Genomic DNA, 15,342 nt, shown 5'->3' with positions numbered 1-15,342 from the left:
TGCAAACCGCAGTCATTATATTTTCATGATAGAATTGCAACGACGCTTAATAAATAAATATTCAACGATGTGCAAAGGTCAATGCTAACACACATGTGCCTACAGTTGTTGACACATATTAATGTACTGATAGGTTTTAGGAGGCTTTAGGAGTCTACTATCTCGTTTTAGAGTAGTGTTATTGCAGTTGTTTAAGCTTAACAGTGCACTTCTTAAATAAAAACTAATACATAAAATTCTCACGGTGTACGAAACTGAACTCCTCCGAAACGGCTCGACCGACTGTTATGAAATTCACATATTCGTAGGTCTGAGAATCGGACAACATCTATTTTTCAAATACCCATTCCTCTTTCTATTCTCTAGAACTCACATGACAAAATAACGTTTGCTGGGACAGCTAGTATTAATATAATATTCCACAACGTTCACACAACGCCATCTAGTATCGAACTGAGAAAAGCTTGTATTATGAGTAATAGACAACTGATAAACATACTTATTTATTATTTAATTCTTATGTTAGATTATAGTCTCTCTTCCACGACTGCATTAATATCATTTTGTATCGACCTAAAAATTTTTAAGTTGGCATGTTTTCTACAAATTTAAATATATAATAAAGTAATATAAATAAAAATATTTATTAGTCAACCTTAGAATTTAAAGAGAGAACTAAAAATTTGTAGCAAAAAACTACTGTTCTATATTATAAGCATCAAACGGCACAGTTATCAAAAGGCACAACCTAGGAATTTAAAAAATCAAGCAAAAATGTTGTCTTAACAAACGTTGTAGTATATAGTAAGCATCAATGTTGTCAAACGGCAGGACATTGAACTTTTAGCTTAGATAAACATGTTTCACATACAAAAACTGAGCAATGCTTGTGGCATACATTTTTAGAATACAAAAATATTTATCCGTCGGCGAGGATCGAACTCACAGCACGTTGTACTGTTGAGTTGGCAAGGATACTTCAACATAACTCTGTTGTCTTCGCAGGCAGTCATATATTGTACGCGGTGAATTGCAACGCATTGCCACGCAAAGGCCAAAAGGCGGGAGATGTTACATGGCGGTCCAGGAAGCTATCGCATTTTGAAGAATCATTATTGCAGACGTGGAAGGGCATTCCGCGTCTTTATTATTAAGTGTGGAAGTGAGATACCGCAATACTCCTTATGAAGCTCTGTCACGCTTCCACAACCATAGAAATATAATTTTGGTGAAAGATCAGTCAGTAGGTCACTCAGTAGGTTTAGTCAGTAAGTCACTCCCTACAGGTATACATGAGGATTCCCCAGTAAAAGGCAGGTTGTTCATAGAGCCCAATATTAGCAATTACAGAAACCGATTTATCACCTTATTTAAAAAAAGACTCCTGGCATTAAATCGAAGTTTGATGAATGAACTGTTAGTCGCACTAAAAGTAGTACGCGAGTGACAATATGTTAAGAATGTGGTACTTTCCCCGGCGTCGGTGACGTCATGTATTTAGGTCGACGAGTCATACTTAAGGATACCATAAACGCAAGAACCGTAAGTCTATAGGATGTGTGTACACTGTCTAAAGAATTGAATGTCACGACCGGTTTGTAGGACAGATTATTTTTGGTATACATTGTATGCTTAGCAACTGAAGTCAGTTGACACGGTCAAGTTTACAAAGTAACTCTACATTGCTGAATTTAATTTAATGTATTGCTTTTATGCTATTTGGAAATAAAATAGGCTTGAAACCTGACATATTTCAAATATACACTGAACACTCATTCCTACTTTCCAGTTAAAACACATTAGTACAACTAATCAGTAATTCATAACCAAGATATTACACATCATATTATGCATACGTTTTCCAAACGAAATCACAATATTCTTTTTTAAAACATAATTTTCCTCATAAAGACGAGGAACACAAAAGTTAAACTCGTTCCAAATATCCAATTTTAGTGGACCGATTTTCCGCTTATAAATAGACCAAACAAAGATAAAACCTGAGTTATGAACTGAGAGCCTACCACGACTTCTACGCTTAGTTATTGAAACGTAAAAGAGAGACAGCGCTCTACAATGTGTAGTGATCTATCACGCTTCCACAATTGCAAAAATAAATAGTCTAAAAAATGTAAAATTCCACGTTTCGTTTAAATGTCACTCGATTTAAGTGTTATCAACATAGGTCCAGCCGTTTTTAGAGTTTTAAATTACATTGTCATCGGGTTTGAAGCTAGCCATAAAATTTCAGCCTATTAGCTTATCAGGAAGTGCCCTAAAATTGGGTTTCAAAAATCCAACCGGAAAAACAAACAAACAGAAAAGTGAGTGTATAATAAAAACGTGGGCAAATATAAATTAAAGTGGTTGTAGGCCTCCTGAATAAAACTCATTCCGTATCATATTATGTAGTTTTATCGGTATATGAGAGGTTTTGGGCGAGGAATTTTAAAATCCAGGCGAACCGTGGGCGGTGGAATGTAATAAATATAATTTATACAAATAATGCCTTATTTAAGTTTATGAGAACGTTGGATGATTCATAAATGATTAAATAATAATATAAAAAACTATCAGCATAATTGTCTCAGTGTTAACAAAGCCTTTCTAAAATAAAAGAAGGTTTTCTCATCGATCATCACGCTCGCTAAGGTGCGAGTAACATCTAGATTTTTTTTAACGTCAGGATTACTCAAGTTACTCAAGAATTAAGTACTTACACTGATTGAAAGACAAAACGCTACCTTGTCTAAATTAATTTTAAGCTAATGTTATTTTCACCGCTAGACACTCACAAAATATTTAGCTAAAAAAAAAAAAAATTACAATGTATCAGGTTATTAGATTACCTCTATAAAGGTACTCAAATTAACATACAAACACGAACATTATGACCAAGTAAAAAAATGAACTGCCATTCCCCACGCTATGGTTCGTTACCTTTGAAAATCTCCAAAGACATTTCCCGACAAATCTTTCTGTTGCCACCATGAATCAAAGAGGCCACTTTATATTTTCATATTATGGAAACACAATTTTTCGAACCCCTTTATGTTCCCAACCATGGGATAGCACGGTGACCTATATTCCCTGTCCTATAGTTCCCTAAATCGATGTGTAAGTGAGACGAAGCTACGCGTTGAGATTTGCGTCGTTACTCTTCTGCGAAAGCAAAAATCCTGTTTTAAATACTTAGTAAACCATTGATCCCGGTTAAGATCCAGCTTGAGTCTCGAAAAATAAACTATAAGTAGTTCGGAGAATTTTGTCTCTTTTTTTTGCAAGGATAGGTTTGCTTGAGTTGTTGGTAGGGAGTTGTGTGACAAGGGAAAGGTCGAAGGTCGATATAATGGCAAGAGCCAGTCGGTTCAAGAAAACGTTGGATTTTGCCGAGCTAGGTTTAGATTAATATGCTATGTGAGATGCGATCGATACCTAATAATTCCTCCTTTAAAATACATAATTGTTTCAATACAAGTTTCTTGCGTACATAGCATATTTCTGGCCAAAAGGAAATGCTGTATTTCATAAAGCCATCTCTGAAAAAATATCCAACAAAATGCATGCGTAAATCATGAAAAGCAAGGTTTACTACGTCAACAATAGTTACCGTTTCACTCCCGCTAAAACCACATAAATATCAGACAAAATCCGTATTTACTCTGGCCATTCCATATTGCATCCATGTGTCAATAAGAGGGGTGGCAAAAACATAGCAGTGGTAGCTGTAAGCGGTCGATAGTGGCTAAAAACCTATGGAAGCTTGGATCACGACAGCCGGTAACCGATCACCATAATTCAGGTGTGTGTCACATCCTCAAATAAATTTGACCCTTCCACTTAACGGGCATGATACAGGGAAAATGGCCGCCTGGGTTATTTACTGCTTTTAGATGCGTGCGATTATGGTCTTATGAACACTTTTGTCGGGTTTCCGCAGGTCATCCAGATTATTTCTAATTTTCAGTTTTGCTAATTGAGAAAATGGAGCAATTTTTCTTTTTATACTTTGAACAAATGTATTCACAAACACAGTTTCAAAAATAATGTTGTATAGTGAGATGTCTAGAAAATCCTAATATCCATGTCAAAAATAGATTCTCATTACGTAGGAAATATAACATTCTAGAATTAATCATCTATGACGTCTCATGAGAGCTATTCAAGTACTAACATTTTGATCTGATCTCAGCTTATTGCTTTTAAACGGGGAATGAGGAGACACGCGAAATTACGTTTTTGAAGATTCACTTGAGAGCGACTTTATTACATTTATGTCTTCTGAATTACGAGTTACAATTTTACTTAAGTACTACGCTGTTTTAGCTTATTAAAAACGTTAAAGTAATGTTAAGACCTGAGGGCCTGTAATGTCTATCAAGAGAGGAATCCGGAATAACGTTATATCTTTGAATTAAAACAGGATGTTTAAGAATGTGTAACCTCCTTTTTTAGGAGTCGGTTAAAAAAAGTATATGCAATTGAAAGATGTGTGAGTGCTTAGGAAGTGAACAGAAATCGAATCAGGATGCTGTCCAATTTCGAATTTGTCTCTAGTAAAGTTCTACTTAGTAACCTTATTTAAATAACGACTTCTGATTTTCGGTTTTAATTTATATAAATAAAACCACGACCAACATCAGAAAAAAATGTTGTTGAAAATGTTTTACTGATAAATGCTGTGAGACCACATATATATCTTTTTCGACATACAGAATTTTGGTATCAAAACCATTCCGCACACATTTTTGGGCCGTTGAGTCCGTTAAAGGATTTCAAAAGCCAAACAATATTATTGTGAATGTAAAATAAACATTCCAAAATCCGGGAATAATAAAATTAAATACTCCATCAACTATAACATGACAGGTTCTCAGTAGGGCAAGTAATTTTACATCCCATCCTCTATGCCTGTAGGGAGTTCCTGCAGTCAAAACATTGAGGCCGAAAGGATACAAATATGTTTTACAAGTACCCTGTACTATGTAGCCATGTTAGCTAACCCACTAATTTGTTAGTCAGGAACTTTGCCGAGTCCGTACAGAAACCACTTTTACCTTTTAATTGCTAATTGTGTCACGGTAGGCGTTTTGTTTCGAACTAATTTTACGAACTATCAAATTAGTTCGGTTTAGTGAGCTGGTTTTGAGGCACACTGACCCTAAAGGACAAGTAGAGCACGTTGCACGGATAACCAAGTGGTTAAAGTTACCACGCCAAACTCGCTATCCTCGGGTAGTACAAGCATTTTTTGTTATCCACGAATGCTTGTTCCGAGTCTGGGTGTATAGGAATTAAATCGTTGTGACACAAGGATCAATGCCATGCTGCGGGAGATGTCGTCAATATTGATAATTGATCACACTCAAAAAAGACAGAAGAAAGAGACATACCTATATATTGTCATCTGCTTCTCTAGCCTCACTTTAAATAAATATGTTTCGGAAATGTTAGTCATGATAGAAAAAACTCGAATGTACACAAATGACGGTTCAAAGTCACGTAACTTATCGAAACGAAATGTAATTTCCATACATTTTCAATCGGAACTAACGATTCTTTGAATGTCATTTAGCTAGAGGGGCAGAGGAGAAGACTGATTGGTGATTTCATGATCTCATGATTATTATTTACAGCCAAATCGTATAAATTTCTAGGAAGCATTGGCCGCGCGTACGTCTGTCTAACTGTTCCAGGAACTTCATATTTTTCGTTGTAATCGACGGTTAGCGTAATTATCCACATGAACAGTCAAAGCCTGCGTTCAGATTAAATGCACAAATCTGTATAAATAGCTGCAAACACGATTCTGAAACCATGCTAATTTAATATTCTTATTTCTAATGTTCAGTGATGCGAATACTCCTTTTCAAATTACTTCGATATTTGTTCTTTAATAATCGTTTCATTAATCTCTTCTAGTCGCTGGTTGTATTACGTTTTTATGGACCGTTTTGTGGCGTACTTTTATAACTCGACTGTTCAAAAACATTGGAAATTAGACCTTCTGCCGTAGGCTTAGATACTGAGGTTTCATTCACCGAAATGTGTATCCCATAATTATCCTTGTAATATAGGAAGTTTTAATGAGGACCGAAGAAACTGGACTACTAGATAAAGGAATATGACCCTTATTGCATGAGAAACTAGTTATATATTACATGTTACGATTACGTAATGTTATGTAATAGAAGGTTTGCATGTCCGGTCGCATGGTGTGCTTAAAACTTGAGAAAATCGGATGTTATCATCATAACTTTTTATAAGAAGCAATTTTTTATAGTAGGTCACGCCGGAAATGATAGACATGGCGACGACATCGCCGCACCTTAGATTCTTGAGATCATTTGATGATATAAATTATGTCATTGTAAATGGTTTCTTAACTTGGAACCTGTTTTTTCGAGTCATCGTCTAAAACACGATAAAATGGTATAGGCTGGTATATGAATAGGACTGGATGGCAGGGCTTAAAAATATTTATGTATAGAATAAACTAATGGATTACAATGACTTTTTTCTGTTTAATACTAAAAAACCACCAATAACGACACGTAAGGCAGTAATCACTTTACAAAACCCATCTCTCTTTACCCCCCAGTCCAATTCACCTCATTATACCAGTACATTTCACACACACACAAACACGTAAAATACGTACAAAGAAACGTATATTAAAACTAAAAACAATTTTCCCTGCAATGGGACAGTAACAGATGAAGAAGAAAAAAATAAAAGAATAATTAAAAACTCTTTTTACAGTTGGCTAAAAATAGCTTCCTGTTCTTCTTCTTACAATCCCAATTTACATATGAAACAGGATACCAATGGTATGCACAAAATTATTTATTTTAAAGTTCACCTTCAGGCTACTCGTATGTAACTGCAGGATCATGAATATGTAAACAGTTGGCAATTCTGATATTCCCAAGTTATCAAACTTTACGATGGCTGGCACCCAATGTGAGTGCACTCGAGTCGTGTGGCAACTTATTCCTCTAGAGCATCGCATCTCTAGAAATAAGATTACATTTAGGGTATAAATGGCTTCTCATTTCATCTGGACACACCTTAACTAGAGAAAAGCTATACCGATTTCAATTATTTGTTTCCATTAAGCTTTCTGGTAATTTTCTCTTAAGGTTTTTCATAAAGAAAGAGTGAGATTTTTTTGTAGAAAGGAAGGAACATATAGTTTAGGATGTAAAAGAGAGCAATTTTCAATTGGTCACATGCAGGCTAAAGACAAAGGTAGGTAATCAAGACAGCAATATGTTAAATTAAGGAAAAACAATTAAGGACTCCGGTTGGATTCGAAACTATTCGGGCGATCCCGATTAATAGGTACTCATGAGTAGAGTGAGTAGACCACTGTTAAATAAATAATTATAAAGTAATAACTTATAACAAGAAATATTTTAGGTTAGATTTGAATGATATTGCTTGACAGATAGAAGCAGAATCACCTCTATTTACCACAGTACAATTTACCTAAAAAGCTAAAAATTCAATTTTTTTCTTCTCATTATTACCTTAGGCATCATTTTTCATACTTTTGTTAATAAATTCGGTTCCATTTTACACCGCCATCTTTGTCAGACTTACGACGTCATAAGATTCAAGAGCGCATAAAGTAGTCACTGACTTAAAGTCATTTTTGTAGAGGAAGGGAGATAGCACTCTACCCGGGGTGTAGAGCGACGTCTCGTTTCCACAACACTTTTATCCTACTCACCAGTTCTTTCGTCGGATTTGAAATCGTCTAATTGAGTTAAAGAGCCACAAATGTATTACAGTTCTTTATCTTTACAAATACTAGACATTGTTCAAGGCCTTTTTATTTAGGGTTCTGTACACATAGCTTAAAAACGAATTCCTCTTGCTGAGGCTCCGCGGTCCATCCGTGGTCCACCGTGTTTCACCTCATGATCCGTCTAGACAGTTGAAGTTTTCACAGATCGTGTATTTCTTTTGCCACTATAACAAGAAATACTAAAAATAATTGATAATTGTTGCGGTAGTGAATTTAACGGTGTATATTGCGTCCGAACCCATTCGTTTAACTAAGCCTTTTTGTACGGACCTATCTTAACGCGAGTCATTCTCGCAATTGACCGGGTTTTTAAGTCTTATTTGTCTTCAGAGAATACAATCCACACAGCTTAGAAGCCATTCATTCTTTCCACTTTCCAAAAAAATTAAAGCCTAAGAGTAAAAGCAAGTAAAGAGCCTTGTATTACAAATAATGTTAGTATTTCATCATTATGAATACGTAACAACGCATTTATCATTACTTTCATCAGTATTAGTGTCAATAAAATAAGTTTATCTTTATATTATGCGGACTACACTTGATACACTACTATAGATTCGTCAACATGTGTGTTTAAGTTTTAAATTTCGACGTTAATTAATAAAGAGATTTTAGAAAGTGTATAATTTGTGTTAAATTTGAATAGACAGTTATGATGCTGTGTTACGGAGTGTGCCTACAATTCCGTATGTTTTTTTTTAGATTTATTATAGTCTTGGCACTTGCAAAACCCATAACAATTGTCTGTTAATTTCGTGGGAGAGTGTGAGCGTGCGCTTTTGGGTGGGGTGTCAGTGATGGTGTTAGAAAAAATATTACTTTTTATTATTATTTCAATATGAATTATGTAATGGATGAATTGAATGATGCGTGTGCTTTACTGGTTGCATTAAATGGAAAACTAGTATTCATGTATAATATTTCTCAATGATATTAAGTAATGAAAGTGTGTATTAATACAATCCAAAAATAGTTAAATGGTACAATACAAAATGAAACCTGTATCAAACGTGTAATTTTAAATATTAAAAAAAGCACGGAACTATGACATTGAATACAATATTTTCAAATATGTTTGCAAAATACATTAGTACACTGAGGCACAGATTGGATTGTTTATACTGTAAACTAGAAATATTTATAAAGCATCTTAAAAACATAGCTAGAGAACCTAAGTGTCTTCGTGTATGTGACTTGAATATTTGTGAAACCCCCGTCGACACAAGGATGTCATTCTTTAATAGGTCACTAGTATTAAAAAAAAGTTGGTGTATTTACACAAATTGTCCTACGCTGTTAGTGTGACCCCACATTTACTAGAATAGTAGGAAACGTTACGTGGACGAGTCCTCTATTGTTTCACTACGTTTTGTGTTTCCTTGTTCGGCAGTTTTGATCACACATTTTTGTACACAACCATATTGTATGGTCGACCTGGTTATGTGTTTGTGTGAATTTTAGGCTCTATAACACTTGTTAGAAGAAGGAGTAGGCCTTCAATGTTTATTAAATGGTACATTTGTGTTTGTTCTCCATGTAGCCTTATTAGCTTGGCATAAAATAAGATATTTTTTTGTGAACCACCCGCTGTATACAATAATGTTAATGTTTATCAAAATTGCCGTTAATCTAATCAGTTTAGGGGTTCTATTAAGTTTTGCACTGCTCATGATTTTCTCGAACAGTATACTAGTAAAAATTGTCGAAAGATAATTTGTAAGTAATTACAAATGGTGTGTCTGTGTAGTTAGTACTAGAAAGTTGCGTTTTAGTTTTCATAGACGAAACTTCGCAAAAAAAAAAAACAAAAAAAATATTCACAAATAAATTAAGATAGTTCTATTCAAACTTTTCTCATAAACAGATTCATTCTAAAGTATTTAATAGTAAGTCCACGTACAAACGTATTGGCCTAACAGATCACGTCACGCGGAAAGTCAACGCACCATCATATCCTTGTTGTAATTCTGTAACAGATGCTAAAGAAATTACTATTTATATATTTACTTCTATCACAGAGAAGTTTCCTTGCTTTTCTTGGATTTTCCGTTTATTTCAAACCAAAATAAATTGAAATCACTGGTTAAAAAGTGTTCCACTTATTTTCGCATTCATTATAATCCAGCCACTCACTCAATCAAAATATGGATGTGCAAATATACTATAGTTTACTAGGATATTGTATAGGTACCGCGATGTTTAAACGCACTCGCGACGTAATACAAGGCTTAAGGTAAACAATTTGCGAAATAAAAATTTCCTCTCATCTAGTTTAGGACCGTACTTTTCGTTGCTTAGATTTTAATTCCTACATCATCTGCAAAAATTTCAAGTGTTAGCCAACACGGTATTTGAATAGCCTGATGATAGACAAAATTACAAATATATAATATTTGAGTCAATTGTTCTTGTATAACATTCGTAACATTTCCATACCTACACAAAGACAAACTTCAAAACCTCATCTCTATATTACTTGGTGGCCTGTACCACAGAACTATTTGCGTAGCCAAGAACACATACATACATACCCGAGTCTCCTAGACATTCTTGTGAACTACAACGAACAGTCTAGGAAGTTTAATTGAGTCAGCAATGTACTGCGAACATCAGTCTGTGGGGGAAAACTCCCTAATCTACTGAGTCGTTTTCCCTGTGACCCTAAAAACGTAATTAAGATGTGTCTCAGGAGGCCCTTCATGAATAAAACGGTATTAGTAAGCCTTGCATGCATTTCGCACGTCTTTTTCGTTATATTTACATATTATTTAGGGTATTAAATGTATAAGGGGTTTTGCAATCCCCTAATACAAGTATTTTTATATCTATTTAATTTACAAATCTTATTAATAGTTGGAGGAAGAGTGTTTTGAAGTAGTAAGGTCTGATGAACCTTTTGCGACATGATAGTACTTTTTTCCCTGAATAGTGACAAGTGACATTTCGTTTTGATAATAAAAGTGACTTTAAAACCTATCATCTCCATACATTCCAGTGTTTTTGATTATCTATAAAGATTTCAAAATGTCACTCGGCTAGAGGTAAAATCAATTCCATAATCCACTCAGCTAGTTCGGAAAGAATCTGTTATTTGATAAGGAATAGGTTTCAAGTGTGAATCTTAAACACTTACTTATATTTCAACATAATTCGTATACTCTCATATGAACTAGAATTAAGACAGCTTAATACCCAACTCCTAAAACCTCATTTATTAAATACAATATAGTTTACTATTAAAAACAAAACAGTCTATCTGTCTAGACAGCCTAAATGACCCTCGGTTATTTGATGACCGTAATTAGGAGCGACCCGCATCGCTCCAGTGCTAAGGACCTTGGTGAAGATTATGTATCATCAAACACTTAATTATTATTGAGGATTAATCTATACTAATACTAATATATAAAGCTGAAGAGTTTGTTTGTTTGTTTGTTTGAACGCGCTAATCTCAGGAACTGCTGGACCAAATTGAAAAATTATTTTTGTGTTGAATAGACCATTCATCGAGGAAGGCTTTAGGCTATAAATCATCACGCTGCGACTAATAGAAGCGAAGATACAATGAAAAATGTAAATCATAACTTATTCTACCCACGGGTACGAAGTCGCGAGCAACAGCTAGTTTATTATATAACAGTATGTACTCTGAAATCAATCCTTATTAATCATACTCAGTAGTTACTTAAAAGTCTAGAATAATGTAACGTTTTGAAATTGCTTGGAATCGGCCTACTTGAAATAAAAACTTTTGATTATTTAGATTAAGATATAGAGTTCCGATTTTACCCTCTGGGTGAAACATATAAACATCGTGAAGGAACCAGAACACATGAGATTTTTTAAGCGTGCGCTATCATCAGAAGCCAACGTGCAACTTAAAACTCTGATCTCAAGTTGTAGCTGGTCAAGGAACAACTAGGTATCAGCTTCGTACGATCTGGGAAAAAATAGCTCTAACATTTTTCTTTTTTCCACTAAATATCGTATTTTTATGTATTTTCCTATATACGATCGCCAGGGCATTGCAAATTAGTAGAAGACTCTCAACAGGGCTTTTCAAACGACTTATTATATTTCCTTCTGGAGTATTTTGTTATAATGTTTCTTATTTAAGATAGAAGAATAAAAAAGGAGGAAAAATTTACATTATTGCCATGTACATCCGTCAATAAATATATTTCAATTTTGAAAGCAACCTCCTCACAAATACATCACAAATTTCTAACCTTACCAACCTATTCCTTTACCTATATAACCACAGCCGCAGTCAGGAGGTAGTCCATTATTACCGGCGCACATCAGATGTGTTCGTTTTAATTATCTGTGGCGACGCGTCGACACGGCGGGAACGCACGCTGACTCCGTCGCCTCTTGCAATCTCGACTACGAGTAGAGTCGGCATTGAAATTATAGAGAGGACATTTTTTCTATTCACTGCTGCACTGGTAAAACGTTTGGAGGATTCGATAGAATAAAATATTATTTTTATAGCTTATTTTAATTATCTTTAATTTCAGCAACAAAATAGGTATTTTTTTCTAAAATGTTCATTTTACTTTTTATTTTCCTTGAAAATGTTACAGCCTGATTATTAGATAATTTTTATAAGTCGTTTTTGTGAACCAATAAGAAACATTGCTAAATGCACCACTAGAACTGCTTCTTTTATGTAAAAGATTCGATTTTGTCCGTCAGATGAATTCCGAACAATAAAAATAAAAGTATTATTTTGTTTTATCGCTGAAATATCGTGTGACGTCAGTCTTCATGTTACTTCCATACCTTTCACCACCTTTGTTTAGTTGTGTCTTCGTAATTGATGGACACATTATCTTTTTTAGACAATAATGCCTTATCATATTGGCTCTGGAAATACCTCTATTTGATTTGCTCATCTGTTACACATAAGGCAGAACGAATTGACATAATCCAAGACAACTGTTCAGTTCCCCCAACTCTACCGGTAATTTGCCATATGCATTCTCTATTCTGCTGTCTTTATCCCTAGCGCGACGACTTCCTCACCTATTACGGCTATTAGTAACAAACGCATGTATTTAGACTTTTCCTAGACACTACGTGAGCATGAATATTAATATGAATAGAATGTTTTGTTACAGCTAGTTGTGTGTTCTCCGCGTAACTTTATTGCCTAAGACCGTTACTTTCGAATGACTAACGAGAAACTTAAGATCCTTGATGGTTATTTGTTATTATTTGATTTTCTTAGTGAAGCAGTTGGTATGGTTTTATGATCCTCATCTGGCGATTTTTTACCATAAAGGCACACATATGACAATCCGCCAAGAATTGAGTAGGGAAAGGGATAACTGAAAATGTTCATGTTTATGAAGAGAAACCACGTTTTTTAAAAGTACTTACCTATTTCTTAAAATTGCAGTTTAAGCCAGTTATTTTTAGCCGATTTTCTTTATATACATTTTTATATGTTGTTCTGTATTGCGGTTAGTAGTTGCCTACTTAAACTATAGTAAAATACTCTGTTGAATATTTCAATTGATTTGAAATCAAAACGAGAGTTGGTTCATAAGGGAAATTGATAGCGTTTCCATTAAGAAAAATGTGTGAAAACAACTTAATAAATGAGTAGAAGTACGAATATATTCTAGCTTATAGAATACCTCGATACTTTAGACTTATTTTACCAATAATATGCAAACATGATCTATTTGCACCAATAACGTGTTTCTCTAAGGTGTGTCTATTGAAGCTTATCTAGACTGAAGCATTATAACTTGTTGAAGATCTAAGTCTAGCCGGCTTACGTGTATAGACGCGCAAATATTTGTATCTCAACAGACTTTAGTGTAAATCTGTTTAAACGTCTTTGTTTATACAATATAGATATTATATACGAGGTTCTGTAAATCTGGAATATGGTTGGATAGTTTGACGAATTATTTGACAAATCTGTTATTGCCAAATAATAGTGAGATAGAAATCCTCCTATGTATATATGGAAGAACTCTTAGCCCTGTAGTGGGCAAATGGATTCTGCAGCTTGTATTTGTCAAAAAAGTATCGATGATTGTGATAGCTCTCTCTCTTCTTTTCAATATCGCTTTTTCCTTTATGATAAACGATATTTTCTGATTCAATTTACTTCGAAGAGGGGTGAGATCTTTTTCTCTGCACCGGGCATTTTAGTACTCACATACTAAATAACTTGGACTTTAGACTTACGAAAAACATAACCCATTACATTTACGTATTTACTAATATATCACACAGCTAACATCCCAAATGATTACCAATTAAAATCGCTGTCACAAGTTCTAAGCCTTTAGGTATTGTTTTAAGTTATACATTTTAGGTATACCCGCGAAAGGTATTTTGAATTAAGCATTAATCACAGCCTAGACAGCTGAGGAGGGCCTCGCTATTCTAGTCAGATTAGATAGCTCTACTAGAGAACTATTTTGATCATAAATCCTTATTAAATATAGAGCTTCGTGTCATAAAATCTCCTTGGCAGTTAACCTCTTTAATGTGGGCATGGAGTGGCTGAAATGGACTGAGACGGTTGGTAGCACTGAAAGCAGATTTAAAAAGGATTTATTTAAATATCCTTTGAGCTTGGAACGTCTGTAAAATGGTATTTTATTAGATAGAGTAGATTTTGTTGCTTAAGAATATTTGAATCTTCAGAATGTAATCTGTATTTCAGCATGGTGATTCTTTATTATTGAGATTAGGTGTACCTTGAGTATTCAAGGCATATTTGTATGTAAAGTTTAGTGAAATAGCGTCTCGCAGCATATTGCTTGGATAATTAGTTAGGATATTACAAACATAGTTGATTACTGATAACGACCATGTACGTCATTTCAAATGATATTTTCATCATAAATTCTCAAAATTGAAAATACCGTGACACTTTTTTTAGTTTTAGAGATAAATAAAACAAGAACTTAGAATATACTTTAGTCGATGTTAACACAAAGTACAAGGATTTTGTAGTCAAGTATGTGCACTTCTTTGCAGTATAGCTATTGAGCGGACGTTGGCTCCAATGAACGGAGATTGCGTCCCGACCTCACTACTTCTGCGTCCGAGCTAATTAGTAATATAAGGATTTGTCTCATAACTTTTGGTAAGTATTTGCTCGAAGTTTTACACTGTAGCGTTGTGGTGTATTTCAGAAATTGAAAAGAATCGTTTTGGTATGTTTGTTTTTTACATTATTCTATTGAAGAGTTACTTTTGATTTTTAATTTAATCTCGAGAGTATATATGGACTTTTACATTTCTCATTTCTCAATTTACGTCGATCATCAAAATTATTTTAATACTAGCACCGTCCAAAAGTAGTATTTTATAAAAACTCGGGATCAAAAGCGTTATGAAAGTAACTGTCAAAAAACAGTTGATCTCCATACTTATCCATGGACTATGTGTGGACCAGTATAATACAGAAATCGACAAGTATACACCGTGATTTTTTAGTCGTCTTACAAAAGCAGCCCAGTTCATGTATCCAATGACTAGAACACGTTCATGATAAA

Source organism: Trichoplusia ni, chromosome 14, assembly GCF_003590095.1.
Source record: "Trichoplusia ni isolate ovarian cell line Hi5 chromosome 14, tn1, whole genome shotgun sequence".
Lineage (NCBI taxonomy): Eukaryota > Metazoa > Arthropoda > Insecta > Lepidoptera > Noctuidae > Trichoplusia > Trichoplusia ni.
The sequence above is the reverse complement of the archived record's forward strand: the minus strand, read 5'-3'. Positions refer to the sequence as shown.